The sequence below is a fragment of the Aythya ferina genome, assembly GCF_964211825.1.
Source record: "Aythya ferina genome assembly, chromosome: 7".
Taxonomy (NCBI): Eukaryota; Metazoa; Chordata; class Aves; order Anseriformes; family Anatidae; genus Aythya; species Aythya ferina.
Window position 1 is genome coordinate 5,444,681 of NC_140302.1, and position 27,783 is coordinate 5,472,463.

The following is a 27,783-nucleotide window of genomic DNA, read 5'->3' on the forward strand; positions in this document are numbered from 1 at the left end:
TTTATAGATGGGGCTGATGAGAAAGTTGGAAGCAACTAACGTGAGCCTAAGAGACAAAACGCAGGCAGTGCTTTTACAGCGGGCTGTGATTAACAGGGATACCACAGAGACAGGAGGAGGGCTTCAGATGAGTGTTTTAAGTGTTTTTAGATGTTTGTCTTGGTTTCATCGAGACAACTTCCCACGTCCTCCTCTTCCTATTCATAATGCAAGCTATGTGCATTGGAGCTTATATAAGGGGCTGTACTGCTTGCCTTGCAATTAACACATCCTGCAATTAGCAATCCAAAACACTCGAGTCTAATATTTCTTCTTACCACTAATGCAGAATCTTTTGCACGTGCTTTACTTCTATTATATTGTTGTCCTTACACCTTAATTTATTATGACAGCGTGAACTGTGACTAATCCTCCCTCCTGTGTGCTGAGCACAGGCGCAGACCAAAAAACTCACATCAGCATCTCTCCTTCCAGCTACCTCCTTGGCATCCTCTCCAGCAAGGCAGGAGGTGGACAAACACAGCCCTTGGGAGACGACACGCATGAAGCAGGGTGGATTTCTCCATCCAAGCTCTGCTCTGGTCAGGAGACACCCGGAATGTGAGGAGGGGATAGGGAACGAGGTTAGTTTTCCCATGGGATTGCAGCAGGGGAGAGGCAAATCCCAAGAGCCAGGTTTCTAAGGGCACGTGTGAACTTAAAAATGTTCTGATAGACACCTAACCCACCTCAAATGTTAAAATGAATTTATACAGATAGGTTATGTTGTGATTATACGTACATATTTTGATTATTTATATTATATATCTCTCACACTTCTCAGCCAGTGACTAAAGAGACTGAAGCTTTCTGCTGCTAACCGGGGTATTTGTCAGCACTTCCCAGACCTGTTTCACAAGCAGGTTATCCTCACCCCCACCCGAGCCCCTTCAAACCCTGGGCTTTGCCAGCACCAGCACGTGGTGACACAGCTTAGTGCCCAGAGATCAACAGCTCTTACTTCTGTACGTGCCAGGGAAACTGCAGGAACTTCAAGATGACTGCAAGAACTACCTGCACGAATGCCTAATTTATCTCTGGCGGTGCCTCGCTCCTCTCAGCCCTGCAGTGGGTGCAGATTTCGCGCTCCATCATCACAAACCCTTTTTACGGCTTCTTGGGGTTTATCCCTGGTCTGAGCGCGAGACGCTCCATTTGTTTTGGCAAGAACGTCCCCGAGATTTATACCTATAATTATACAGGTAACCTTTCCGACAGGGAATTTTAAAATGATCAACGCTGAAGCAACCTACGCATTAAATGTGATTAATAAGATGCCACATGGCCACAAGCCTGCACCTCCCTGCTCGTTAAGCATGTCAGAGCCGAGTGTCCCAGGCTGATCCCACCACAGCCAGGCTTCACGGGACACGTGGAAGTGGCGTCGAGTGGCCTTGGTCATCCCTGCTGGCCATGCCCACAGGATGAATGTCATCGTACCACGAGGCACTCATCCCAAGGAACATCCGCAGGAGGGCTAGGGTATGCACAAGCACGGAGGATGCTTCATTTCTGAGGATGGAAGCTTCCTCCCAACAGGAGCTGCTCCGGCACAGCCACGGCTGGAGGGATGATGAAGAGGTGCCAGCAGGATGACAAGTGACAGGAGACAGATGAGCACGAGGAGGCAGGTTAAGTGAAGTGCCCACTCCTCCAGCGCACGGTCCTCTCCCCAAAATTGTCTCGCGCTCCCCAGGGGCACCTGATGGAGCTGCTCCTCACCCTCACTGAGCAGGAACCGGCTTCACTTCCTACCAAAGCACCCACCACCCCTATTACTGGGGAAAACAGCACCTGTCAGAACATCTATCACACCCCGTGGAGGCATGGGGTCCCCTCCTTCCAGCAAGGAGGGCAGTGCAGGCACGAGGCGAAGCCTTACCGTGCGTGGTGCTGCCAAGGAAGCCTTCACGGGGTGCCTGGCAGGCTGCACAGCACTATCTGTTACAGCCCGCACCTAGCCGAGGTTTTACAAAGCTTGCATTTTGCTGACGGGTTGCCCAAAGACAGTAAAAATCAGTCACAGTCAGGCTCGCATTGACCTTCAGCCGACGGCTACGGCACGCTGAAATTACAGGAGGAACTCGGCGAGCTGCTTCCCTGTTCTCCTGACAAAGTTATTGCATATAAATGGTGTATTGATTAGAGGCAGGAAATGTGACTAAGCCTCTTTGGGAAAACTGGAAGGTGGAAAGAAATACAGGGACTGATGAAAGAGCTGCTTTAATTAGGAAGGAAAACAAACTAGCAGGGAAAAAAAAAACAAACACAACCTCTCCTAAAGAGCCACCCACCACAGATCTAGAAATCTGACCAGGAATAGTGTTATTTAAGGAAAGAAAGCTGGATTTTGGGACCGTTTTGGCCAGGCAACAGGTGCAGGAAAAGAAGCTGGCTCCCTCCAGCACCAGCAAGGATGGAGGCTGGGGAAAAGAGCAGCTGCTCCTTCTGCCCCTCCTGGATTTTGTCCATGGCAAGGGGGAAGTGATAGATCACCTAACGAGGGTGTAACAACCACGCTCATTTCTGTCTTCCAGCTCCAAGTGCTTGCAGGGAAATTACACATTTTGGACTTATTAGCTCTAATTACTAGGTTCCCTAATCTACAGAATGTGTCGTTAGAGTCCTGGCAGCCCCACGTGATTTCCATACACTCAGAAAACTTTCTGCAGCTTTTTCTCCTCGGCCTCAACCCTCGACAGCTACCAGAGGCTGTGGTTCCCTGACCTGGGACTGGCTCAGGGCAGGTTTCTGGGCTTATCTCACAGCACACCACACACAAGTAACTCTTTTAGGATTCTCCTACCTATCTGACTGGTAAAAGCCCAAGTTTCTCCCCAGCCCTGCGGCCGTCTCGCAGCCCAGACCCTGCCTTCACCCCCAAAATTAAACCCAGCCTGGTAATTACTGCCCATCTCCCTCTGCAGCGGGGTGAGCTGGCAGCTTGGCCAGGGCTGGAAAGGCAGAGCCCGTGGGAAAGCCTGGGATTCCCACACCTCGGACAATTAACTTCTCCACCTCCCATTTCCCAGGGCAGCTCAGCTTTGCTAGAGCAGCCTTTTTCCAAAATGCCTTTAATTTCACACCGACGCATGAATCAGAGAAGCCAATCTCTCGGCCTGTCCCTGCAGAGGTACCCAAGGGCAAAGCTGGCTCCGCAGCCCTGGCCTCGGATGTAATGCCTCCAAAAGCAGCTGCCCACCCAACACCCCAAATCAGAGAGCGCTACAGAGCCAAGCTCGACCTAAAAAAACTGCAGAGCCCATACCCAAGAGCAGGGGGTGAAGCCTGAAGGTGTTTCCCTTTCAAATATTGAAGGGGAAAAAGGTAATCAAACAAAACCAGAAAAGAAAAAATAAAAGCTTGTGGCCACGGCAGCAGCATCCCTGTCGGTATCCTGCTTACGGCAGTGCTCCAAAAAGCCTTGGAGGAGGGAGAAGAGGGGAAATCAGGCACTTGTCAGGAGTCAGGACTGCCTGGGATAGTTGACCTGTTTCAGAGGCAGCAAACTCCATCCCTGCTAACAGAGCTAACGCATCTCTCCAGGACAACAAAATGCATTAACAACATTAACTGATCTAAGGACAAATTACAATGAAAATGCCACGTGGGACTTCTTGTTACAAGCACCTAATACCCCTTGAAAGCAGTACTCCCCTGGGGGAGCCTGGTGGCCACCTCACACCGGGCTGAACAGGAGAGCAACGGGAGTGTAAAACCAGAATATCATCCCTGTGACAGTTTTGGGAGAGAAAAATAAAATGGTGACCACCATCTTTTAGTTTCCTTGGGAACCTACGTCCCATGCATGATGCAAACAATGAGCTACCCAAGCAGATAAACTCTGGGTCCTCTTCCCTCTGGGGAAGTCTCCAAGGAGCCTCTGCTGAAGCCGGTAGGGCTCAGGTGGGTTTGTGCAAACATACGAGGGAAGAATATGGACAGCAGGCTTCAAAAGCAAGGTTACAGGTATCTCTTATGGTGGCTCTGGGTTTCTAGCCCCCAACCTGCAGGTCAGATGGCCGGATCATCCACAAGTAGCATTTATCTTATTGTATGCTTCAGAATTGCCGCCTCGCTACTCTACAGTAAAAAGCGCTGTCCAACGCCTGGAGAAGAGAGTGGCTACAACGCCAATCATTAGAGTAGCAATTACTTATCTCACAGGAGCTCTGAGAGGCTTAATTAGTTAATATTTGTAAACGGTGATGAGCTCCAGAGATGAAGGATGCAAAACATCCATGGGAAGAGATGCTCTCAACCAAGCTCAGCCGCTGCCGGCTGAGCATCCCCATACGGGCCAGAGAGCCCGGCCGCTCCTCGCAGTACAGTAAGGCTGAGAGACACCTAAGGGAGCGTTCCCTGCCGCGTGCTAGCTCTCTGAAACCCAGCATGAATATGACACTAATGACATCTTTCAGAAATGTAATTAGCCTTCATTCATGGCAAGGTACATTAGGGAGAATTCAGAGGCTCGGCGAAGTGGGCTCCGGTGGGTGAGAACCGAGGCTTGTGCTTTGAAAGCTGCATTAGGGAAGGGGAAAAAAATAGAAAAGAAAATGTTCTAATATTACTTAATTACCCCAAGACATCCTCAGATGTAATCGAGCTCGGAGGGCTAAATGAAGGCAGCGCGCGTGAGATCGGCAGAGGCTGATGCATTTATAATGAGACCACTTTGCAAGGCAAACTAGGTCCCCACCGAGGGAGAGGGGGGCGAAGAGGAAGGACACAGGGGCTTGGGGAGGAGCTGCAAAGTTCCTGAAGACCTGCCCATCTCCAGCGGCTTCGCGTGGAGTCCTGCTCCCTCTGCTCGGGGTGGCAGGGCAGCCTAGATGGGAGATGGATGGGGTTTGGTGCTGCCCAGTGAGGCCACGTCAGTCCCAAACAGCTCCATGAGCCCAGGAATTACCTCTCTCATGGTCTGGATGCTAAAAAAAAATAAATAAAATTTTTAAAAAAGGGGACATTTGTTAGCTGAAACCCAAACTGGTTTGCAGATCCAGCAGCATGGGGCAGCAGAGCCGGAGCAAAAGGGGATGGGGAGCAAAGCTCCTCAACCCAAGCTGCTGGCAGCAGAGCAGCAGCAGGGAGCCACAGCCCCAGAGGGATGGAAATTCCCACCCAGCCATAGGCACCACAAAAAATGGAACGTTTCAGTAAATCCGTGTTATCTGTGCATAGGGGGGGGAGCTGAAACCTACACCTTGTGGTGCCCTTCCCGGCTGGGGGCCCAAAGCTGAGTCATTTTGGCATCTAGGCATCCTCCTCCTCCTCGGGAAGCCTCTCCATGTATGCTGGGATGGGAAAAGCAAGCCCAAGGTGTCCTCGGGGCAGGGCTGTCTCTGAGGATGAGAGGGAAACCTTCCCTTCCGTGGCCAGGGTTTGGCCCCGTAGCTCCCATTAACGTTAATGGGAATGGCGCGGCTGAATCCCAGTACTAAAACCCAGCCCTTTTATCCACACCACCAGAGGCCCCGTGCACGCTCACAAGCCCATTCCAGCCCTGATTTACATACTGTACAGAAGGAGACATTAAAACCCGAATGGTTTATGGTAATTAATGCTCATTTAAATATTATACTGGTAACTATCACTTCCAATTCTGCTCAGCCTTGAAGGGGCTCTGTGTGCATGTATCTACGTACGGGGAGACTTTAGACGGATACTATATCTTCCCTCCTGATTGCTGCTTTCCCAGAAAAAGGATGTTTAATGTTTGCTAATTGTTTCACTTCTGGAAATTGCTGTGAAAAGCCACCACAGGAGAGCTGAATTAGAAAAAAAAATGTAAAGAAAGTAATAATGGGAAGCCCTGCCTATGGCAGGGACGTATGAGCTGAACGCGGCGCTGCTCGGGCTGTTTAAGCACTGCACCGGGTGACAAATAGCTATTAACACTGAGCTCCCTGTCACCAGAGGAATGAAGACTACAGAGATCAAACAACCTTTAGGTGAGAACAAAATGCATTATTTATCACCAATTAATCTTTTTTTTCCCCCCTCCTTGTTCAGTAGGGAGCCCAAGCAGTCAGACTGGGGCGGGAGAGAGCGGTGCCTTGCTGAAGACCAAGGGGACCCGTGGGGCACCTTTGGTGAACCTTGCTCTGATCTGCCCTTAGTGACACCCCAATGCCAAGGGGAAATAAATAGGTTGCAGGGCTGCTGGTGGCACAAAATAAAAGCAGGAGAGGCTGCTCTGAAGGCTCACAGAGCAGCCCCAGCAGGCCAGGCAGGCATGGCCCCACACTGCAGCCAGCACCGGACCCCAGCACAGACCAGAGGATGAGCAAGAAGTGAAGACGCCCGATGCCCAAGCACCGAGAGCTCTGTCTCTTCCCAGCCCTGAGGGGTTTCCTCCTGCCAAGATGAAGGATGTAGAAATGTGTCCCTTAAGTAATGCCCAATATCCCCTCTGGCATCTATCAGATGGCCAGCCCCACTGCATCACAGACAAGCAGTTCTCTCTGGGAATATCTCCTGCACAGGACGTGGAAAAGGGCCAGTGTGGTTTCTCTACCTCCTCCTCACCTCTCAGCACTGGGAGCAGAGCCAGAGAAAGCGAGACCTGCGCAGCACACCGGTGGGATGCAGTTATTAGTGGCTGCGGCAGCTGCCCTCCAGTCAATCTCAGCACGTGATGCAAGTGGTGGAGATCAAATTTTGTCCCCTCACCTTCTCAAGGTGCAGCTGAGCTCTGCGGAGCACACGCGCTGAGCCCAAGGCCTCTCACGTTGTTTGCTGCAAGATCAGATGGAGAACAGAGACAAGTGTGCATCATAGAAGTGCAAACAGCAGCAAAGGGGGAGCAGGAGGCTAGAAAAATGCACTGTGTGAGTCCTGGCCACACAAAACAATCAGCAAACGCACCCTCACAGCGCAGGCAAGTGATCAATGACCACACCTTGTCCAAAAAAAACTACTCAGGGTATTTGACAGCCTTGTGCTCGCAAACCTTGCTCCCTTCCCACCCCACCAGGGGAAAGCATGGGAAGCAGCAGCAGCAGAGCCCAGGAGCTGTTGCAACACCTCCATTATCCTAACAACCTTCTCTGCCCAATTCCTTCGTGCTCGGACCTGTCCCTTGGACCACAGAGCTCCCATTAGAAGTACCCAGGGTTTTTTTTTTGCAGGCAAACACTGAGCGATGCTGAGAGCTGTAAGCGAGAGTCCATACCTATTCCCATCGCTTGACAAGGTCTTGCAAGATCCATGTTTGCATTAAAAAGAAATTAAAAGGTTTTCCACTCCACTAGCTTGCCCAAAGCCTGCATACTAAATAGTCAGCGCTACCTATGAGGTTGAATAAAACCTTCATAAAAGAAGCTAGCAGTCGTTGAATACATCGTGAACAATGACATTGGGGAGGCATTGTTCTTCTTCTGCCTGATGGACCATGCTGAAACACCTGTTTCTTATCGTGAAACCGTTAATAACTGTCACCACCGAAATCGGTGCTGAGGATGTGTCATTAAGACAAGTTATTCCAGCCACCGCCTAATTGAGAGAAAACAGCGAGGAGGAATAGAGGCAAAACTAGATCGCTGATAAATCCAGATACACGTCAAAAACAGACTGGTTCGTGTGCCCACTGAGGGACCACTTGCCACAGGGGAGAAAAAAAAAAAACACCAAATTCCCTCGGCCCATAGATCTGATGGCTGCTGCCTCCCAGACATCTTCTAGCTGACACGAAAGACACAGCTGGATAACGATAGGCAATTTCAACTGATTAACTACAGACATTGACCCTTTCAATTAATTCACAGGGGATTTGTTTCATTCCGATCATCTCCAAAAGCTGCAGTATCCCCACTGAAAACTATTTCTGGTCCAGCTTTCCTCCGACACCAACAGTAAGGGGGTGACAGGGCTGCTTACTCTGGGATGTTCGAGGTGATCCTGATCAGAGAGGAACAACAGAAAGGACATTTTGTACTTGTAAGGGTGGATGTTTGCAGAAGGCGACCCCATAGGGGAAAAAGGTCTTTATCTTCTCAAAGAAACCTAGATTTGTGCGTTATGCAGAAACCAAATCCTCTAACACTGGCGTGAAATGGAGCTGGGGGTTGTGGTACAGGACTAGCCCCTGTAACAAAGCCTGATGTTTGATGTGCTGATGTTCAACGTGCTGCTCTGCTTGCTGGCTGTACCCACCTGATCTCTACAGTGGTCTACTGCTCCAGTAGGTCTCCTGGCTCTTCTCCTTCACCAGGAGGCAGCAACTCTGTCCCCCAGGTCTCTGGCACGAGGTTGTGCTGTCCGTTCAAAGGCCCAGATTTGGACGTGGGCAGTGCAGGAGCTGAAGCTGCAGGAACTCGCCGCGTCTACAAGGAGCCCTGAGAGCTCTCTGAAGTGGTTTGAGCACAGGCCTGTCAAAAAAAAAAAAAAAAAAAAAAAAAAAAAAAAGTCAAATACACTGACATTTTCCATCAAAAAGAAAAAATAATTGGAAAATTCCTGCCTAGATTGACTCTTCGCCCTCAGCCTGGGAATCCAGGCTGGAAGCTTCATCTTCCTTGTGCCGCACCAAGAGGCTCAACCGAGCCTCCTTCGTTCCTTTTGCTTGAAATACCCGGGTTTATTTTCCTCTATGGCCTGGTTAATCCATTAGCACACCCGCAGAGCATCCGTGCGCACTCTCAAGGTCAAAGCCAGCCCGGGCGAGGGGAGAACAAACAGCAAATCTCAGCCCGAGCCCACAGATCACGCTCACAAATGATGCTTCAGCAACCCGCACCACCTTTATTTTCAACTTTCCCCCTGCAGGCGAGGGGGGATGAATCTTCCCCACCGACAGGCGCTGCGTGCCCTTGCCGGGTGTCAGACCTCAATCATCTTGGTGGCCTCCTCTATCTTCCTCTGCAAACTCGGTGACAGCCCCGAAACCGATGGCTGAGTGGAGCAAACCACAACCCTCACCTGCTTCATCCCCAAAGGCAAATCCCTGAACAGGTAGAAGGGGGAGCTGTCATTGTAACCGGTTTGCAACCTTTACTGCGGTGGAAATCATCAGTTCAGCAGCACCGCCTTGCTTCCCAGAGACTTCTCCCTCTGCAGATTATTTTAAACTCATCTAACAGGGGGGAGCAAGGGTACGGCATTAAGATTATTAAGATTAAAGGAGAATATTCAAGGGGGGCTGGGGGATGCGGGTGAGGCAGTTATGGGTCACTCGGGCTGATCTTAACAGCCCGCCGGCTTCAGAACCAACTCAAAGGCAAAAAATTAAGGAAACGGATAAATTAAAAAAAATAATGATAGAGTGCAGAATGGATTTCACACAGATGGATTCTGCCAGGCAGGCCTGGTAAATATATTTTTTCCGGGAGATAACGGCTTTTTTTAAACAAAAGCCAATCTTTGTCTTTTGTGGGAGAGCTTGACCATCTGGACTTCAGAAAAACATTTGATACCGCGCCACATGGGCGAGTGATTTGTTCAACTGTAGGAGGGGAACATTACAATAAGAATTATGAATCAAAGAAAAGCTCTGCGTAAAGAAAATAAGATTACAATAGATAATACCAAAAAAGGAGGCAGTCTGGAGGGCTTTTGCTGAGCAGGCCGTTCAGTGACTGCTCGCGTTCAACGCTTCCGCAACCACCGGGAGCCAACACTCATCAAATTCGCTGCTCGGGAGGCAAAACAACCCCAAATAATGAGTGCTGGTGGACTTCAGAAGGAAGTGACGGCTGTGAGGACCGGACCTGATGACCCTCAGTGGTGCAGAAATCAAAAACCAGGCTTAAATGACCTGTGGCACCGGCTTCCTGTGCTGGATGGGAAGTTGTTGGAGATGAGGGATGAGGAGAGCCACCTGCGTGGCTCAGCTGTCCGACAACAGACAGGGGGGCACTGACACAACGCAAGTATAAAAAGGCATCTGCAGCTCCAAATAATTCCAGAACTATTCCCCTCTAATGAAGAGCATCTCAGGGAGATCATATCCTGCCTACTTACTGCCCATAATCCATAAGCAAGGGCCCGAGTCAGCCTTCCTGGGAAAAGGAAGAGCAAGGTTTTCCTTCTCACTCGCTCTATGAAGACTTTTCACAAGAATACAGATGTCAATAGCTGTCTGAAAACCCAAAACTCCAAGAAAGATGAGAGGTCACGCAACGCAGCAGCTCCAAACTTCGCCAGCCCTCTCCAAACGCAACAGGGAGCTCAATCCCCTGGTTTCTCCTTCCTCGGGCAGGTCTACGCACAAGGTCTTCGGAAAGAGCAGCAGGAATGAAGCTGAGGGATTTTAGCAGAAGTTAAACAGAATTCACCCTGGTGAATTTTCAAGACAAGATTCTTTGGGTAAACATTATTAAGCTTCCCCACGGAATGTAATTAGAAGTTCTGCCCCTTTTATCTAAAATTTGCACAAAAAAAATCCATCACTGCATTAAGTGATAAAAAGGACTTTCCTTTTTTTTCTTTTTTTCTTCTTAATAAAGGGTGTTTTTAAAGCCTTCCTTAAGCAGGTGAACATTTCATTAGGAATCCTTGGCTTGTTCTAAGTAAATTTGGATCCCTCCTGAGTAAATCGGGAGGCAGATTCAGGTTTTACATCAAAATACATGACAATCGGCCTCAAAATTCAGAAGGTTATTCGAGAGGCGAGAAGACAGGAGCAAAAGCTGTCTCTAAAAGGAGAATTACTCAGGTCTACCCAGTAAGTTCTCTGTTTATGGGCAAAACCCACTCACTGTGAGTAAGGACTGTCAGAAATTGAGACAAAATGGTTTTTAATCAGAGAGTGTCAACTTGCCAAACACAAGATTTCGCAGGGAGGAGGAAGAAAGGCCACTTCAAATAGCAAATTTATTTACCCGGGCCACAGATTTTTCAGTCATCATGGAGTTGTCAGCGGTTAAAAAAATTATAATTTTTAAAATGTGAAAAAAAAAAGAGAGAGAAAGAGAGAAAGAAAAAAGCAAAGAGTCTTACAAAGCACAAATACCGTGGTATGTTGGGCACTGGCCAGGGATGCAGATGGCTCAGATTCAAGCCCTTCAAAGCAGGGATTTGTACCTCTCTGCCTGCAACATTCCCAGTGAGGCCCCGGCCACAATCCAGCCCCAGAGTTTCACACTCGTCTTATGGTTTAATAATAATAAAAAATAATAATAAACCAATCTTGGTTTCATCTTAATGTCGAAAATGAACTTCTTTCAAAATCTCAGGGAGGGTTATGGGATCGGAAAGCACCAGGTCCCTTCCCTCCCTGTTTCTGATTACAGCTAATTACTATCATCGTCTCACATAAGTTTTCCCATAAAAATTCCATTCCCAGCAAACACCCCAACCGAAAGAGTAAGCAGTCATTAACAGGAGCTGTCTCTCATTAAGATCGCTTCGCTAAGGAACAAGAGCTCCTAGGGATGTGCATGCATGCCCATCTCAGCTAAGCCACCGTTTAATAGCTTTCATCCAGTCTTGACATAGGGTAGAAATCTTGAACTCCTGCAAGCTTTGTGAAAAGAAGTGGCTGGACAGATGAGAGAGGCGACAGCCCTGCCAAGGACATCAGCGTAGCCCCACTGGGGAAAGCCACAGCTCTGCACCTCCCACTGCATGCAGAAGCATTAAACTTTGGGAAAAAATAAATAAATCCCTGTCAATAACAATCAGCACCGCTAAAAGAGAGGAGGAAGAGGCTTTGCTGCCCAGTGCCTCCTTTTGCTGAGCGTCCGCTTCCGCGGGTCGAGCGCTTCTGCAGCTCCGAGCAGATGGCGCGGACACGCCTGAGCTGGAGAAGTCTTCTCTAATAAAACGCCTCTCCCAGAAATTAACTTCAATTAAGGCATGAGCACTTAATATCTGTATCTGAGAACATGCCTTCAGAGAGGCCACTCGCAGCCTCTCGCCTCGCGTCTTCCTTCTCCATCCCTTTTTTCCAGGCACTGCATCCAAATGAAGGCTGGCTGCTGGGGAGAGCATCCTTTCACCTCCTGCCAAGACAAAGCAGCACAGGGCTGCCTCTCCTTATTTCAGGAAGAGGCAACGTGCCCTCCCTCCCACCAGCCTTTCCTCTCTCCCCTTCCCCAGCATCTCCTCCCCTCCCGCCCCAGGTAGCGGCGCGGCGAGGTTGCTGCTAATTCGCGTGAAAACGTGCCGGAGCTTCACATCTTGGAGCTCTCCAGCCCTCCCCGTACGTTTGACAAGGGGTTCAAAACTTGTTAAGAGGAGAGTGGTGGGAGGAAAAGCACTGACAGACAGTACAATCGCGTAAGCCTCTTTTCCTCGGGAAACCAGGCTAAAAATAATACCCTGCAGTTTGACAGCCTCAGCCCGTGCCAGGGAGGATGCTGGAGCACAGCCTGGCCAGGCTGTGGGCTCCAGGGCTGCTGGTGGGGATGGAGAGCATGGGGACAGCACCCACCAGCACCAACAGCACCCATGGGACCTACCAGGGTCACCCCGAGCCTCGGCACACGGGGATGGGTGCTCAGGGTGAGCCTTTGGGTGCTGCAGCTTTGCAGACCTCCTCCGCTGCATCACCTGCTCCTGGTGTTCACCTTCGCATGCAGATCCACGCAAATCCCAGAAAAAAAAGAAAAAAAAAAAAAAAAAAATCCAGGTTTTTGTGAGCAAAAGGGCTCCTGTGAGACCTCTTAGCTACATGTGACAGCCTACATGGCTTCACAGTGCTGCTGCTGCATTCATCTAAAAAACAACAGCAAAAAAATGTTTTTTAATTTATTTTCTAAAGCATTTTCACTGTCCAAAACCATGCTCCCCCACCGTAAGAGGGAAATCTTGCTGTCACAGGCACAGTTCACTCTCCAAATCCTGCTCTGGTGTTGGAGGAGAAAACCCTTTGGTCGTAATTGCTATGCAAGGGTGGGGAGAGATCCTGATAGCTTTTATTATCAGGGTATCCAGATGTAAAACGAATGCCTGCAATATTTATACATGTCATCACTTATAATAAGTAGCCTGATTTGTCAAACGGAGACAGACTCAAAGATGTCAATTAGGAGGAGACGGAGGGCGAGGGGGGCGAAGTAGCACGCAGTATTTATCAGCGCTGCAGATGCCATTTCCCAAATGTCAAAAACAAAACCCTGAGAGCAGCTCCGAGCGGCGAAGGCACGGCCAGCAACCCGAAACAAGATAGGGAGGGCGAGGGCAGGCAAAGGCTGGCGGCTGGGCCGTGCTTTGGGGTCAGCTCTCTGCTCCTGGGGTGGCTTCGGCAGCCCGCAGAGCTCGGGGAGCGGGAGGAGAGGGAAGGTTTCCTTTGACTGCCCTCTAATGCCAGGTAAAGGGAAAGGGGATGGGTGCTGGAGGAAATCACAGGCACACAGAAATCCAGGGCAAGGTGGCAGGACTTGAGAGCAACCCCCATGAGCAGGTGGGAGATGCTGCCAACAACAGAGCGAGAGCCAAACTGCATCTTTGGAGAAACCAGCAGCACCCAACTGCACACCCATATGGGGTATTTTAGGTATTTACTGGCAGGCATCCCTTTTTTCCCCCTCAAATTATTAGCCCTGCAGAGAAGTGGTGGGCAAAAGTCCTGCTGGAGGCTGGGGCACTCATCTTCCACCCATGCTTGTGCTCACCTTGGCCAGGCAAAGTTTCCTCTGCTTGCAGGCAGCAAGACGACCGACACCAAAGCATTCATTGAAAAATTTGCAAGCACCAGGTCCTTCCTTCCCCCCAAACCCCAGGCTCCCCTCCTGGGCAGGTGGCAACAACCCCCGCACCTCTGATAGCCACCGGGGGCTGTAACCACAGAGGATGCAGGGGACAAGGGCACTAGGGTGTCCTCGTACACGGGCACGTGGCCCCGTGGGGACCGTGATTAGCAACACCACAGCTGGGATGAAGGATGATGAGATGGAAAGAGCAGAGACCTCCACGGAGTCTCATCCTCACTCCTGACAAAGGAAAATGAGCCCGGACTGCCTGAGCCGACAGCGACATCAGAGATAAACCAGCAGCCTCTCGCTGAAGGGCCCTTAGAGACACAGCTGCGTGTGATGGTGGCTTGTCAAAGCAAGGGAAGGGCACGCAAGAAACACCTGCAAGGAGTGAGAGCTCATTCCTCGAGCCCAGATTTAACAGGGCATGAAGTAACTCGAGTGCATTTTGTCGCAGCCAGACAACGTTTCGTCCCAGCCGCCTTCTCCCAGACTCACGGCAGGCAACCCCCTACCTGCTACTTGAATCAGATGGTAAAAGAAAATATCCCATGGCAAGGAGCTACATGGGAAGAAACACGGTCTCAGAGCCCACCTGCCCCCGGGAAGTGGTGTGGCACCTCGGAGAGCAAACACCCAGCGAGCATCCCCACGGCCACCAATGTCACCCCGCACCAAAGTCACCACCAGGAGCCCCGCAGGACTCCCGAGCCAAACCGAGGGAGATGCTGACATCAGGATTCGTCTTGCTTAACTTAATAACTGCAGACACCTACGTCTGAGCTACTCATTCTGCACGCCTATCTCTCCGTAATGAAGAGAAATAGGCACTTTTAGGATACAAATCGATTTTAGGCGTCTGCGTTAGCGGATAAAACCTGAGCTGAAAGCACTCGTGCTGGGGAAGTTGCAGCCATCGAGGTCCAGGCTGGCCATGGCTGTAGGCTTTTCAGAGCAGAATGAAAAAAATTAAAAAAAAAAAAAAGAAGGTTTTGGGGGAGGCAATTCCCTCCCAGGCACAAGACAGGGAGCTGCAGAAGGAGCCGGCGCCTTCACGAGGCGAGAGCTGATCTCTGGAGACAGCCGTAGCTGCTGGGCGAGCGGGGTCGTCCTCGCCGCCGTCGGAGATGGAGCAGCCAGCCTTCCTCCCCTGGGGATGACAGGCACATTAGCACCTTCTCCTTGTTGACAGTTTGTTTTCATCCGAGCTGCCCGCTAATTATTTCCTTTTGATTTGGAGACTTCAGAGGAAGAGATGCCGCAGTGGCTTCCAGATACCCGACGCGGGGCTGGAGCAAGAGGGGGGAAAAAGCCCCGAGTGAGGCTGGATGGAGAGGCTCCTTCTTGTCCCGGCATCACACAAGCAGGAGCTTCTCTTTAGAGATGTTTACAGCAAATAAAAACCAGAGGCCAGAGCTGAGAGCTACAACACTCACTGAGATTTGGGGCTGACTCCGGGAGAACCAACACAGTGAGCTCCTGAAGGCACTAGCAATGTACCCAAGCCAGGCAACACCTGAAAGCACCCCCAAACCCCCACAAGGATACGCAGGGTTACCTGAGCAGCCAGCTTTCAAACCTGGAGGGCTACTGTACCCCTCTGGGCCTGTACCAGGTATGAAACACGAATTTCTGTAATGCTGCTTCAAGTTATTCCATGGGAAGAGACTCGCTGAGCAGCAGCAGGTCAGCGAGGGTGATGCAGACCAGTGGCTTGGAGAATTCTTGTTTTGACCAGTAGCTGAAGATCAGAAAGAAAAGGGCACACTCAGGTGGAGGAGGAGGTCTTGAAATGGGAGAGGACACAGCCGGGGCCAAAACACAGCCAGCGCAGGCACAAGATGCCTTCTTTAGCTGCTCCATCCCCTGCAAACACCTCGCTGCTCCCACCAGCATCCATCAGCCCTGCGAAGACTGGGTTCCATCTACCCCAAACCCATCCCAGCACACTCACGAGGTGCTGATAGCACCCCAGGGACACGGTCCCTAGTGCCCGCGGGGCCGGCGAGGGATTTGCATGCAGCAATCCTCCGCCCGCTCGGAGCTCTCTCGAGCCCCTGCGTTTGTCTGAAATGGTCTGGGAGAGATTTGCCGGTACTTTTCAAGCTCTGACAGCCCTGTTTTTCTTTCAATTGCCTCTGAGCCACTTCAGGAAATTTTCATACATAAATATGGAAATATGCAAAAGCCCTCCGATTTATAGGATCTGACACTGCGGTTTAAGCGAATCCCCCATGATCCTGCCTCCCTCCCGTGCCCCCACCCGCAGTACCCCGTCCTCTGGGCTCCAGCTGCTCTGTGTGGAGCTGGAATCCTTCCCGGGTGGGCTGGGGGCCACATCCACGCTGCCCTTCGCCTCCCAACCTGCCAATCTCCTGTCATTCGTGCTGGATCCTGATGTGCAAGGGCCTGGGCTGCTGCTCTGCTGCCCTGGGTGGTCACCACCACCAACTCGAGAGCCACAAGGACGTGTTGGGAGCCTTACCTGGGCTATCCGAGGCCTTCCTGACCCCTTTTTCTCCCTGTGGTCTCATTCCTTCAAGCTGCTTCTCCTGTGCAAGCAGTTCTGAGCCAGGACAAGGCAGCCCTGAGGACACAACCACAGTACTAAACAGCAGAGAATCCGCACAGCTGGGTGATGGACACTGAGTGCAACAAACCCCTAACCCTCAACTCACTACGGCAGAAAATTCCCCCCAAACCCTGCAGGGACACGTCTGAGATGCGCGGCTGCAGCAATCCCCCGTGTGCTTCAAAATAACGAAGAAATAAAGTCGAGATGAAAGCAAAAGGAGCCCGTATGAGGCCAGCGCTCGCCCTGGTTTCAATTACTTCAAGTCAATTAAAAAAGGGAGAAGGTAACACATGCTGGCTGGTGGAGTTTTAAAGCCGAATCAGTGAGCTGGAGAAAATGGCTAGCTGGCAAGAGGAGCTGGTTAAAATCGCCTTCTGGCTGCTGTGCGTTTTCTATAGGTGTGCTCTGTGTGCCCTGAATGCTGCCCTGTCCGCCCAGCCTGCAGGAGGAGGCTCCTCCACGGCTCAGAAAGCAGCTGGAGAACGGCCACAGCATCCTCTGCTCTTCCCCTGGTTTGGGTACAGAAACTGGAAGTTTGGCCTCACAACAGAGCTCCGTTTGCAAGCTTTGGGGACAGCACAGACAAGCCCAGCAGAGCTGGGTCTGATTTACCAGAGGCAAGCACTGCTGCCTTTGTTTGACAGCCTGGTAGCTGCAAACACAGAACACCCGAACGTGAGAAGGCAGCAGCACCTCCTCACAGCGTCTAGCACTTCTCCCGGACTATTTTTTTTTTCCCCTTTTGGCCTATTTTCTCCATCGAGAGAATTACAATTTCCCTCCAAAAGCAACCTGACAGAGACCAGGAGAAGAAAAAAGCAGGGGGAAAAAGTGTTGGCGCGGCTTTTACCGAAGGAGGTGCCCAGGAACAGCTGTACTGGAGCATGTAATTCCCTCAGATAAGGAGCATTTGTTATTTTCTACGAGGCTTTAAGTCCAAAGCCATAGGTTGGGCGCGTTCGGCCTACCCTTGGTTATCAGATTGACACATCCTGATTAACCGAGGAGAATTAACCTCCCAGCGAGCAGAAAGCACTGATTATTTTAAAAACAAAATCAGAGATCCTTTTCCAGCTCGGCTCACGGGGACAGCGGGTGATTTTAAGGAGATCCATGCAGATACACCCCTGGCTGCATGTGCCCAGCTACCCACAGACCTGCTGAGCCGCCGCACGGCGGGACGGAGAGGAGCAATAAATGTTCCCCCCTGCACAGCCCGGCACTTCGTGCAGCTCCAGCAATGGCATTAACCCACGGGCAGGTCCTTCTGTGGACAGCTCAGCCCCATCTTTGCCAGGATTTATCGATTTGGGGAGGGCAAGGCAGGCTGTGGCGACTCCCCGAGCCCCCGTGACGAGCTCCGCCATGTCTTCTTCCTTCCCTTCTCCACCTCTGCCGCGGCGCTCCTCGACATGAATCATACCACCATTAGCGTGTGACACCACTCGCTTTCGCTGTCACCAGAGCTGACAATTCAAAAGGCCCTGGAGAGCTGTCTGCGGAGACACAATAAATGAGATCTCTTAATTAACACCTCCCTTAACTAAATAAATTCACTCGATGCGGCTGGTGAAGTCGCGTCTTTGCAGTTTGAGGGCGAGCCAGGAGCCAAGAACGTCGCTCCCTGGCTCTCCTCTGAGCCCACAGAAAGGAAAAAATTTGCAAGCTTACCACTAAAAGAGACCTTCTCCTCCAGGCCTGAACCCCCAAAAGTTGCAGTTTTCGCTCCTGGAAGAGATTTCATAGTCCAAAAGGGGCAGGGAGTAGCATCAAGGCCAAAATCCTGTTCTATGATCCAGGTTGCCAACAGGGCACCCTGCAACCAAAAACATCTTCTTCCTCCCTCTCTTTTGCCTGGCGGAGCACAACAGAGGGAAAGACTCTTCCTTCCGCCCTTCTCTCAAGGAAATTGATTTGCTTTTTAAAAAAAAATTAACTCAAAATTGATTTCCCAAATTGAGGTTTATAGCTGGTGCAGGATTCAAACGGGGTCTGCTTGTTATGAGGTCGCTGTACCAACCCGAAGCACTGTGGCTGTTGTCAATTTGGCCAGAACTTTTTTTGGAAAAGGAACTGTTTTCCTGCTCAAAACCAGTTTATAGGAGAGAGGACAAAAAAGATGGTGCTATGGCCATGTAAAACAGCAGCTGGCAGTGGCTGATACCCCAAAGCAGTGCCCACTTTCTTTGCAGGAGTCCAGTAAATCAGGGAATGGCATGGGGTGGATTCTCTGATGTGTACTAAGGGCCTGGGTCACTCTGAATTTTTCCCCCAAGGGGAGCACCAGCACCACACCTCCTCTTTGCCCAGCTCCCTCTCCTCACCTTTGAGAGCCTGAATCAAGGATAGGCTCTTATCTCCTCCAAACACAGCCTGACCTCTACCATAGTTGCACAGCAAGTCCTATGACTTTGGGGTGAGTCAGAGCTAAAAGCTGATTATTACAAGCCAGGGAGGGACAGTCCAGCTCCTTCAGTGTTTACAGCTTTTATCACACAATAATCCACCTGCGCTAGCTATAAAAATAGATAAAATCTCCCGACAAGGCTTGCTCTGCTCAAGATCCCGTGTCACTAACAAGGCCCTGTCTGCTCTGGGAATCCCCCCTGGAGCGCGGGAGCACTGGAAGAAGCTACAAGGTTTTCCAGCGATTCAATCTGGCCTGTGATCCTGGCTTAGAGCAGCTCTAGAGACAAACCCAATGCTGCCAACACAGCACAGCGCCGTGCTGAGCGGGGTCACGCAGCAGGTTGGATCGATGCTTCCATCATCTCGGCACCGGCAGCCACAAATGTGCACTCGCAGCAAAGCAACTCTTCCCTACAACGAGCCCAAGTCAGGGCAGAAGGAAAGAAAAAAGAAAAGCAGGTTAAAAAAAATAATACATATATCCCTGTTTGTATACCAACAGAGTTATTTCCACGCCCAAAGCACTGGATGCTCATTCACAGCAGCGTTTCCACTTGCTTCAAGGCTTCAGGGAGATTTTGTCCTCTGTCATTGCAGCAGAGCGAACGGTAAGTGTTGGTCACCGAGGCCAGCGGTGTTCAGCGGCGTGACATTTATTAGAGAACGTTTCTGCAGCCTGGGCACTGCTGCGTGAGACCGACTGCTATAAAAAGATGCTGCCTGCTTCCCTGCTCCCCTCTGGGAAGGGCTGGTGGTGGGGATCACGAGCGTAGAGGCACGGAAAGGAGACTGCTGAAGGTGGAGAGGAGAGTTTTAAGGATGTGTTGGTCCCCGTCCATCCCCGAGATAATTTGGAGGGAGGAAGGGGATTGCAGGGAGCAGCAGGAGCAGTGCTGGGGGAACTGCAGGAGCCCGAGGGCGAGGAGCTGCTGGGAAGCCATCACAACGAAGCAAGGTTGCTGGAGGAGGGAGTGCAGGGGGTTGGCATCCCAGCGAAATGAGACCGCGCGCAGCCAGCCTCAAAGTCTCTTTGGGGTTTCTCAGAGCCCTGGCGCCACTAGAGAGGATTTGACGAGCTGAAAAAACAACTCACCTCGCATTTCAAAAAGTGTCCATCTCCCGCAGCTGAAGAGGGAAGAGAAGAGGAAGGGAAAAAAGTGCGAACACCCCATCCAGACCGCAAGGGAAGGAAGGATACGGGAGATATGTGACAGAACCCAGCATACAAGTCAAGCTTCACTTACATCTCCTGATGGAATTCAAATGAGCTTGCCTCTAATTGCCTCCTGCCCACGCTTCCCACCTCGCTTTTTCCTCCTTCCCCTCTCTAGGAGAGGCATCCCTCCTCTCCCCAGTGAAAGGATGGGCCTGGGCTCACCTAAACCCCGGGACCCGAAGCTGCCGTGAGCCCACCAGCCAGCACCCAACTCAGTTTTTCGGTCCAGTTGTCCCTTGGAGCACTGGGGGAGATACGTTAATTGAAGTTCACTTTTCTTTAAAAATTCCCCCCTGGGATTTTCTCCTCCGGAGCCAGGACAACCCAAAGTCCCGAGGGAAAGGAGCGGGAGGACAAAGCCACGTGGGACTGCTGGAGGGGACGAGAGCCCTCGGAGTGCTGCCATCACCGCCGTGCGGTTGCCCTGACATGACATCAGCGCCTTCATCCTCATCTCTCCTGCCCAACACCCCCAGAGCTAAGTGAAAGAAGTTTTTAGAGGGGCAGGCGAGCAAGACGGCACTTCCACAGTGCTACCAGCACAACGTTCATCGCCTGTAGGCACTGTTGCACCTAAAAGCAGCAGCAATGACCCCAAAAAGCACAGTGCAACCTCAGCTCAGTGCCAGACTGAGGTCTGAGCCCCAGAGCCCCGGTGCCGTGCACCTCTCTCACCCTCCCCCCTATAAAAAATGCAATTTGAGGGCTCACAAGACAGAGCACAAACCTGTCTGCTCCCCCGCTGCCAACTCCTTTTTGTTCTCCCTAAGATGTTCTCAGGTCTCAGCCCTACTGGTTGCTCAAGGACTATGTTTAGAAGCTCATAAATCCTTTCTTTTTCTAAAAAAAGAGTAATTTTTTAAACTAATTCTTGGCTCCCTGCTGCCTTCGCGGACACACCTCAGCTAAAAACGCAGCTTTGATGACATATCATTCATCCAAGACCTGAGAGGGAGCAAAAAAAAAATTGTTAACTCACTCCACAAACAAGCAGAGGAAAGCAAATATCCCTTCCGCCCCTGCTGTTTCATTAAACTAATTTTATGCATGAGGTGAGATTGCATCTTTCCTTAAAATAATAATAATAATAATAACAATGAATACGTTTTTCTCCAGTGACAGTGCTGGTGATGGGGTTTTGCTTTGCGCCGACCTAGATGTTTCAGGAGAGCGCATCTGGAAGATGCCTGCTTACAGAATGCACCACGAACAGCCCCAGTTAGCATCCGCAGGCATTGATGGGGCTTTCAGGGTTATTTGGGATCGGGAAGGTCACAATACCAAACCACACGGAAAACAGACTTGAGCTCCTCTCCAAAGCAGCGTCCTTCTGAGGGCTGATCAATACCCAAGGGATTCTCCACATAAGTGTGCTGAAAGAGCAAACACAGACATCTAAGGCAGAGACTCACGGGTACTGATTCTGTTAAATCCTTCACAAGTCCAGAATGGGACTCTGAAAGAGGATGCCAGGTATCACCCCAATGAAAGAGCCACCACCAAGTCACCACCCGATGTCAGTGGGGAATCTCCAGCCCGTGTTGCCCTGGAGAGAGCTCAAGGAGGTCTCCAGCAGGGCCCTCTTTCTCAGCCCCAAACCTACTAATGCATGCTCATTTTGGAAGGCTGTTTGAAGCAGTTACTGACGCTGCTGGACCCCATGGAAGAACCAAACGTGCTTTGCTGGCTAGATTGGGCACCTTGATATTTGCAACCCAGGTCACGGAGCGCAGGGCAGCACAAAACAGCCACTGAACACATCCTCCTCTTCTCCCCTCTCCGTTTAGCCAACGCCAGCCCCCAGCTCAGGGCAAAACCCTTCGTGGATCTGTTCCTCAGCAGCTGCTCCATGGTACCCGCAAGCAAATCCCAGTGGCACGGGCATCCAGGCTTTGCACAGTGCTGACGGGCACAGCAGCTCTCTTGGCGTCTCGTAGACCACTGCTGTCCATCAGGAGAAAGAGCTCAATGCTTCAGCAGGGATTAGGCTGCAAATTAAAGACACTTCCCTTTACACAAGGAGATAAGGCTCACCAAAGAGGCAAGGAGGAAGACAGCTCAGCTCCAATCTCCAGCGAGGAGTTGCGCCTGCTTTTCCACTTCATCAAACAATTTCCCCCCCCAAAAGAGCTCAGAGGCAGCACGTTAGTGCAGTGACAGCAGGAGGGGATCAGAAAGGGACCGGCTGTGCTGTGCGGAGCAGCTGGACTCGAGCACGGCCCGCGGGCTACCAAAGAGTTCCTGATTTGCTCTCCAGCCACATGCAGGGGGCTGCGAGCAGCAGCACTCCCCTGCACCGCACAGCAGGGCTCAGCTGGTAAAATCTTAATGCCGAGGCATCCTCATCAAGGAGAGCCGAGGTAACGCTAAATAAATAAAGAGGAGGGACAGGAATTTCAATATGCTTTCTGCTAGTTTAGGACCAAAAAGCTCCAAAGGCAGAGTCTGAGAACAAACGCGGATACGCGGTGCTCTGAAGTCCTCCTACAGGGACACGACACAAGGGGCTCAATTTGGGGGGAGCCCAGGACACAGAGCTACCAGCTCGGATTTAGCATGCAATGTTGGACCTGCTTGGGCTGACAGCAGGAAGGATTTTGAGAAAGATAAAGCTATCCCAGGAGGCTGAGCACCTCAGCGATGGAAGTCCCCTGGGGTAGAGGAAGGTCCCTTTGCATCTGCATTTCTCCAGCTCTTCTTTTGAAGCACCCAAGCCCAGCCTTCTCCAGGGCCAGCTCTTCCCAGCTAGGGGAAGGCACTCATTCAGCCCCACAGCCCTTCCTCACGGTCCCAGCCATGAGGTTTGGGCACTCGATCACCCTTCCCTACAGAGGGAAACCCACCAGAACCTGCTGCACAGAGCCCTCTGGCTCTGCTGAGAAAGCCCAGGTCTCCGGTCCTCCCCCCGCTGATTTATTCCACTTCACCTGAATGCATTAAGGGAATAAAAAGCCTTGATGTGTGCCAACTGTTGCTTTACTCAATGAGTTTGGTTAGCTGTATTGTTTAGGATTTTGTTAACGCATTCTGATCAGATATCTTCTCCACGTGGCTTTATGAAAAGGAATTGATAAAAATTCATCGGAAACCTGCCAGAAGGACAGGGCAGGGGAACAGAGTTCTGGAAAAGATGGGCATTCGGGGGGCTAGCACTGTGGTGAGTCTCTGGGTTAGGAGACGAGGTGAAGCAGCACAGCAAAGGGGGGTTATTTTGGCTGCACAAAAACTTCCTTCCTTCCCCCGCTCCCCACGTCCACACGTGGTAAGATTGATAACGCTCACTAAATATATAATGGAGACGAAATGAAGGGAGCGGAAAGTTCAACCAGATGCACTCGCCAGTCCTCTGCATGCACACGGCTCTTGCAAAATAGAAGCATTATCACAAAGCCTTGCTCCTTCATCAAGAGGAATTGTTTGAATATCTGATGTAGCATGCGTGTGGCCAAGGCTAGTTAAGCGCTGACACCCGGAGCATACAAATGAAGGCCGGCATTTTTAAGGGCCCTGAAGGAAATAGGTACCCAAAACACACAGGCAAGCCTCTAATTCCTGTGAAAACCCTGTATTTCAACTTCCTCGCTGAAGAGATTTCTTGAGATAACCCAGAAAGCTAATAGGATATGCTACAAAGATTTTTTCCCCCCTTATGGGCACTTGGGATTCGATGTTATGATTGGGTTGCAAGCAAAATTTGGTCCCACGCTTCTCCTTGCAAGACCTCCAGCCTTTTGGGAAGCTTCAGAGTGCATTTGCTGGTTATTATGGTAATAACACGAAGAAAGGCTCCAGCCTGGTGTAATGGGTACAACCTGCAAGAAAAGAAACCCCATTTCTTCCTCACATCTACCCACTGCCCATATTTTTAGTAAAAAGGCAGTTTAAAGATGTAAGATGTGCTGCTGCACCCCAAACAAACAAACAGCCAAGCGAGCCTTATAAATCTTACAAGCCAGGACAAGGCGAGCTCAGCGATCTCCCTGCCTGTGTCCTCCTCACAACAGTTTGAGGGAGACGTGAGCAAAGGCACACCAAAACGTGATTAGGGTGTTACGGAGCATCTCTCATTTCCCAGTCCTAGAAAGAGCTGCGTAAGTGGGGCATCTCCCAGAGCTCAGATTGCAAATTGCTCCTGCTGGGCTCCCGAGGCTGCTCAGCATCTGTGGCTTGCAGGGAGGCAAACAGGAGGAAGCAGGATTTCCCAAAAAGTCCTCCTCCATCAGCGGGACATGTTATTTTCAGGGCCAGACTGTGCAAGGGCAGGAAATAGGCTCCCAACACCATTTTGTGCCTATTGAAGCCGTGCAGAAAGCAGTGGAAATCCCTCCAGGGAGGCTCTTACCTGCACGGGGCTTGGCAGAGCCACCTGATTGTGGGGTGCTGTCTGTCTGTCCCCTTTGGGCTCCTTCCCCATTCAAGGAGGACAGATGGAAAAAGGGACTGATGAAGAGATTCAGATAAAAACTGAAGAACGCTTGGATCCAGGGGGTTGTGAAAACATCCCAGACAGCTCCATTTTATACAACTGATTTTTTTCTCCTCCTCCTAAAAGGGCCAGGATCACAGGACTGAAAGCCTAGAACTGTGTGCAGTAATAAAATAAAACGCCAAGAACAGAGCAGGCTCCTCACCAGGCAGAAAAGTCACCTGCACTGGGGAGGAGAGTGAATCCAGCAACCCAGACATGCACCAGGGACAAGCAGGAAGGAGGGCAGCGATGAGACCTGGCACGAGGATAAGGTTGAGTCTGGAATCAAAGGAAAATAAGGGAAGGAGCAGGAGCACTGGCCTACACAGCAATCCTGGTCCATCAGGGCTGCCCCCCTGCGAGCTCCCGCTAAAAGCAGGAAGGGTTTTATCCCCTCTAGTCCCACGGGGAGGCTGGGCCATAGGCTGATTGCTCTCTAATTGTCAGAAACGATCTTCCAATTTCCAGGCTAAATTTATTCTGGGCTAGTTTATGTACATTTGTCCTTGTGCCAGCACTATCCTCAGGCATAAATAGTTCTCCTTCGCTGCTGCTCTCCCCTCTCCCCATCTTCCACCAATGTATTTACACGCAGCCCTCTTCCTCAGCTTTCATTTTGCTAATTTAATTAAGTCAGGCTTTCCTCGCTTTCCCTCCAAACATGAGCTCCACTTCTCTGATCATATCAGGAGCCCTTCCCAGCCCCAGCTCTTGGGTCCAGCTCCGGTGTCCCTTCGAGGAAAACACGAGCCATAAAATCGCCAGCGGTGCTCTCTCCTAGAAAACAGATGCTCATGAGCAGAGTGCCTAATTGCAAACTAATAGAGACAGGCTCGTGTTTTATCCCGTCAGCTATTCTGAATCAGTTAAAGATCACAACCAGTGTTCTGGAGCACGGGCAGGTCCCACATTGCTTCGTAATGCGTTCAGCTTACAGTTTGGCGACGTTGACTCGCTGCGATCCTGAACTGTTCTTCTTTTTCCAATTATGCTCTGCCACTTTGTGAGGCCATGTGATGAATGACAGGTTAAATATTGTCCTATTTGGGGTTCGAAAGTGGATCATATTGCAGGAGGAGAAAGCTATGTTCTGCAGAAGGGAGGGCAGTAAGAAGCATCGTTCCCACTTCTCTCGCTGAAGGAGAACTTCACAGCAGACTGAGGGATGTAAATACTCCTGCTTTACCTGTCCAAGGCAAATCCACGGATTTCCTCACAAGTAATGGTTATGCAAAAGTGGCAGAATACGGCCACTACAAGAGCTACTCACATCTAGGTGATGGAGGCTAGGAAACTTATATTGAAGAGTTTGAAAAGAGCCAGCTCAGGAGCCATTTGGACCATTTCACGTTCCCTTTAGTAAGAGCCTGCAAAGCTGTCAAAAAAAGGAAAGAGCTTTCACGTATATATCAATATACATACAGAGGGGGGTATAGCAGTGAAATGCACAGAGCTTGAGGAAACTCGCCTTATTGCTATGTTCTTTAAAGGCTGCTAAACAAAAGTAATAACAGATTTGTCACGCCACTAGTATTTCCTGTCAAAGTAGATGCTGGTACTTAGCACAGGTTTCCTTCAATACAAGTGAAAAAGGATTTATAAATGCAGCCAACTGCCTGAGGACTCAGGGTACAAGGCAATCGCCCCCCTCACTATTTCTGAGGGGTGCCTAATCACTGGATGGGACCTCTTAAGAAAAGCAGGAGCAGTAAAACTTGTGTCTGCAGCTGGTAGGAGGTTTGGGTGGCCACTGACCCCAAGGAGGTGCCAGCACTCTACAAGGCACTGAGCAGGGACCCAATTTTGTCCCCACCTGCCATCACAGCACTGCTGAGTAAAGCATTATTTCAATATTGTATCCCCCATCGGCTCATTGCAGGACTGGGGAGTGTTTTGTAGGAAGATTTTGATCACCCAGCAAGCAAGGCAGGCTCCTCCAGCCAGAACGGAGGAGGAAAGGTGCAACTGGAGACCCATTTGCTGTAGCACAGCTACCAGAACTAGCAGAGAGAAATGGAAATACCCTCGAAGAATGCCTTGCCCTTCAATAAATAAGGAAAGCTGTTGTCGAGATGTAAAATAGGAAGGCGTTACTCACACGAGACCAAATTGTAGCGGGGTGCAGTAGGGCCAGAGGAGCAGTTATCTCCAGCCGCTCGCTCATTTCTTTGTGGAAATCACATCTGGTGCTGCCTCAAAGACACACAAGCCACGCCAGCTTCCAACAGCATTAGAAACACAACCAATACATCAAAAATTTGTCAGGATGACAAAACTAGCAGGAGAAGAGAAGGGGAAATATGTTCTTTCCAAGGACCTCCATGGGGGATTTGCAGGAATTGGGTGTTAAAAAAAAAAAAAAAAGAAAAAGCAAAGAGCCAGCATTCTCCAAGACAACTATTTTTGTGCGTGTGATTCCTCACTTCCAAGCTGCTGGGGCTTTTCTGAACCAACAATTGCTGTCAGAAGGGAGAAGTGTCCGCTACAGAGGACTCAGGACAACATTGCAGTGGGTTTTCTTCCAGCTAGAAATGAGTAGATCTAGAAGGAAAGCGTCCCAGCTAAGGGAAGGTTATTAATATCAAGAGCATCTTGATGCTAAGCATCTCATGCTAGCAAAGGATCAGCTTTTAATTGCAAAGCTGCTTCCCTACAGCCTGCACTGTTCCCTTGCGAGATGCTCAGGGAGGGGGGGCCCCAAGGTCAGGCTGTCCCCCAAGCCACCAAGGCAGAACTGGGGAGCAGCTGCCCCCTAGGAGGGGACACGGCTGGCGGAGATGGATGGCCAGCCCCGGGGCGGCGCGGCAGCGTGATTGATTCTCCTCGTTAGCAGGGGTGGTTAAGTGGGACGGAAGGGTGGCCACGCCACCGACGGAGGCCTGGGGATGAGGAGAGCAGTTTGTCTTGCTGAGGTTTGGTGTGAGCGGGGTGATCCCAAGCGTGGCAGCAGGAGCAGCAAGTCCTTGCTGCTTGTGGCACGGCGCTTACCATATATACAGCCAGGGCTACGTGCTGCACGGCAGCATGGGATGCTTCCATCCTGCTGTCACCCTAAAATAAAGCATCCCCTGGAAACCCAGCGCCTGCAACACCCTACCTGTTGGGACCAAAACCCACGGGGAAGCTGCAAAGGGGAAAGAGCAAGAAATGATTAAAAACTTCTCCACCTCCCACAGAAAATTCTCCTGCAATGACAGCGCTGATGGTAGGTTCAAACTGGCTCGCATTTGGGGTTTGGTGGGGGAGAGATTTTTTTTGGAAATCAGACAAAGGCACCAGCCATCAGGCTGGGACACCCGCAGCGTGATGAATGTGTGAAGCAGTCGCCAAATGTGACAGCCGGGGGCCACGACAGCAATGAAATATGGGCACTGGTAAATCAGCACGGACAGGAGGAGGAGGGAGCACCAGAGGGCTACCAGCCTGGATTGCCCGC

At 50.8% G+C, this 27,783-nt stretch overlaps 1 long non-coding RNA gene across 1 annotated transcript in view; it reads right to left on the minus strand.

Moving 5' to 3' along the window:
* The window catches only part of LOC311439435, a 147,180-nt gene that overhangs the window by 78,869 nt on the left and 40,528 nt on the right, over positions 1-27,783 (minus strand). The window contains exon 23 of the long non-coding RNA XR_014694716.1: positions 8,197-8,411. This is a non-coding gene — a long non-coding RNA (uncharacterized lncRNA). The remainder of the gene's footprint in view (positions 1-8,196; positions 8,412-27,783) is intronic.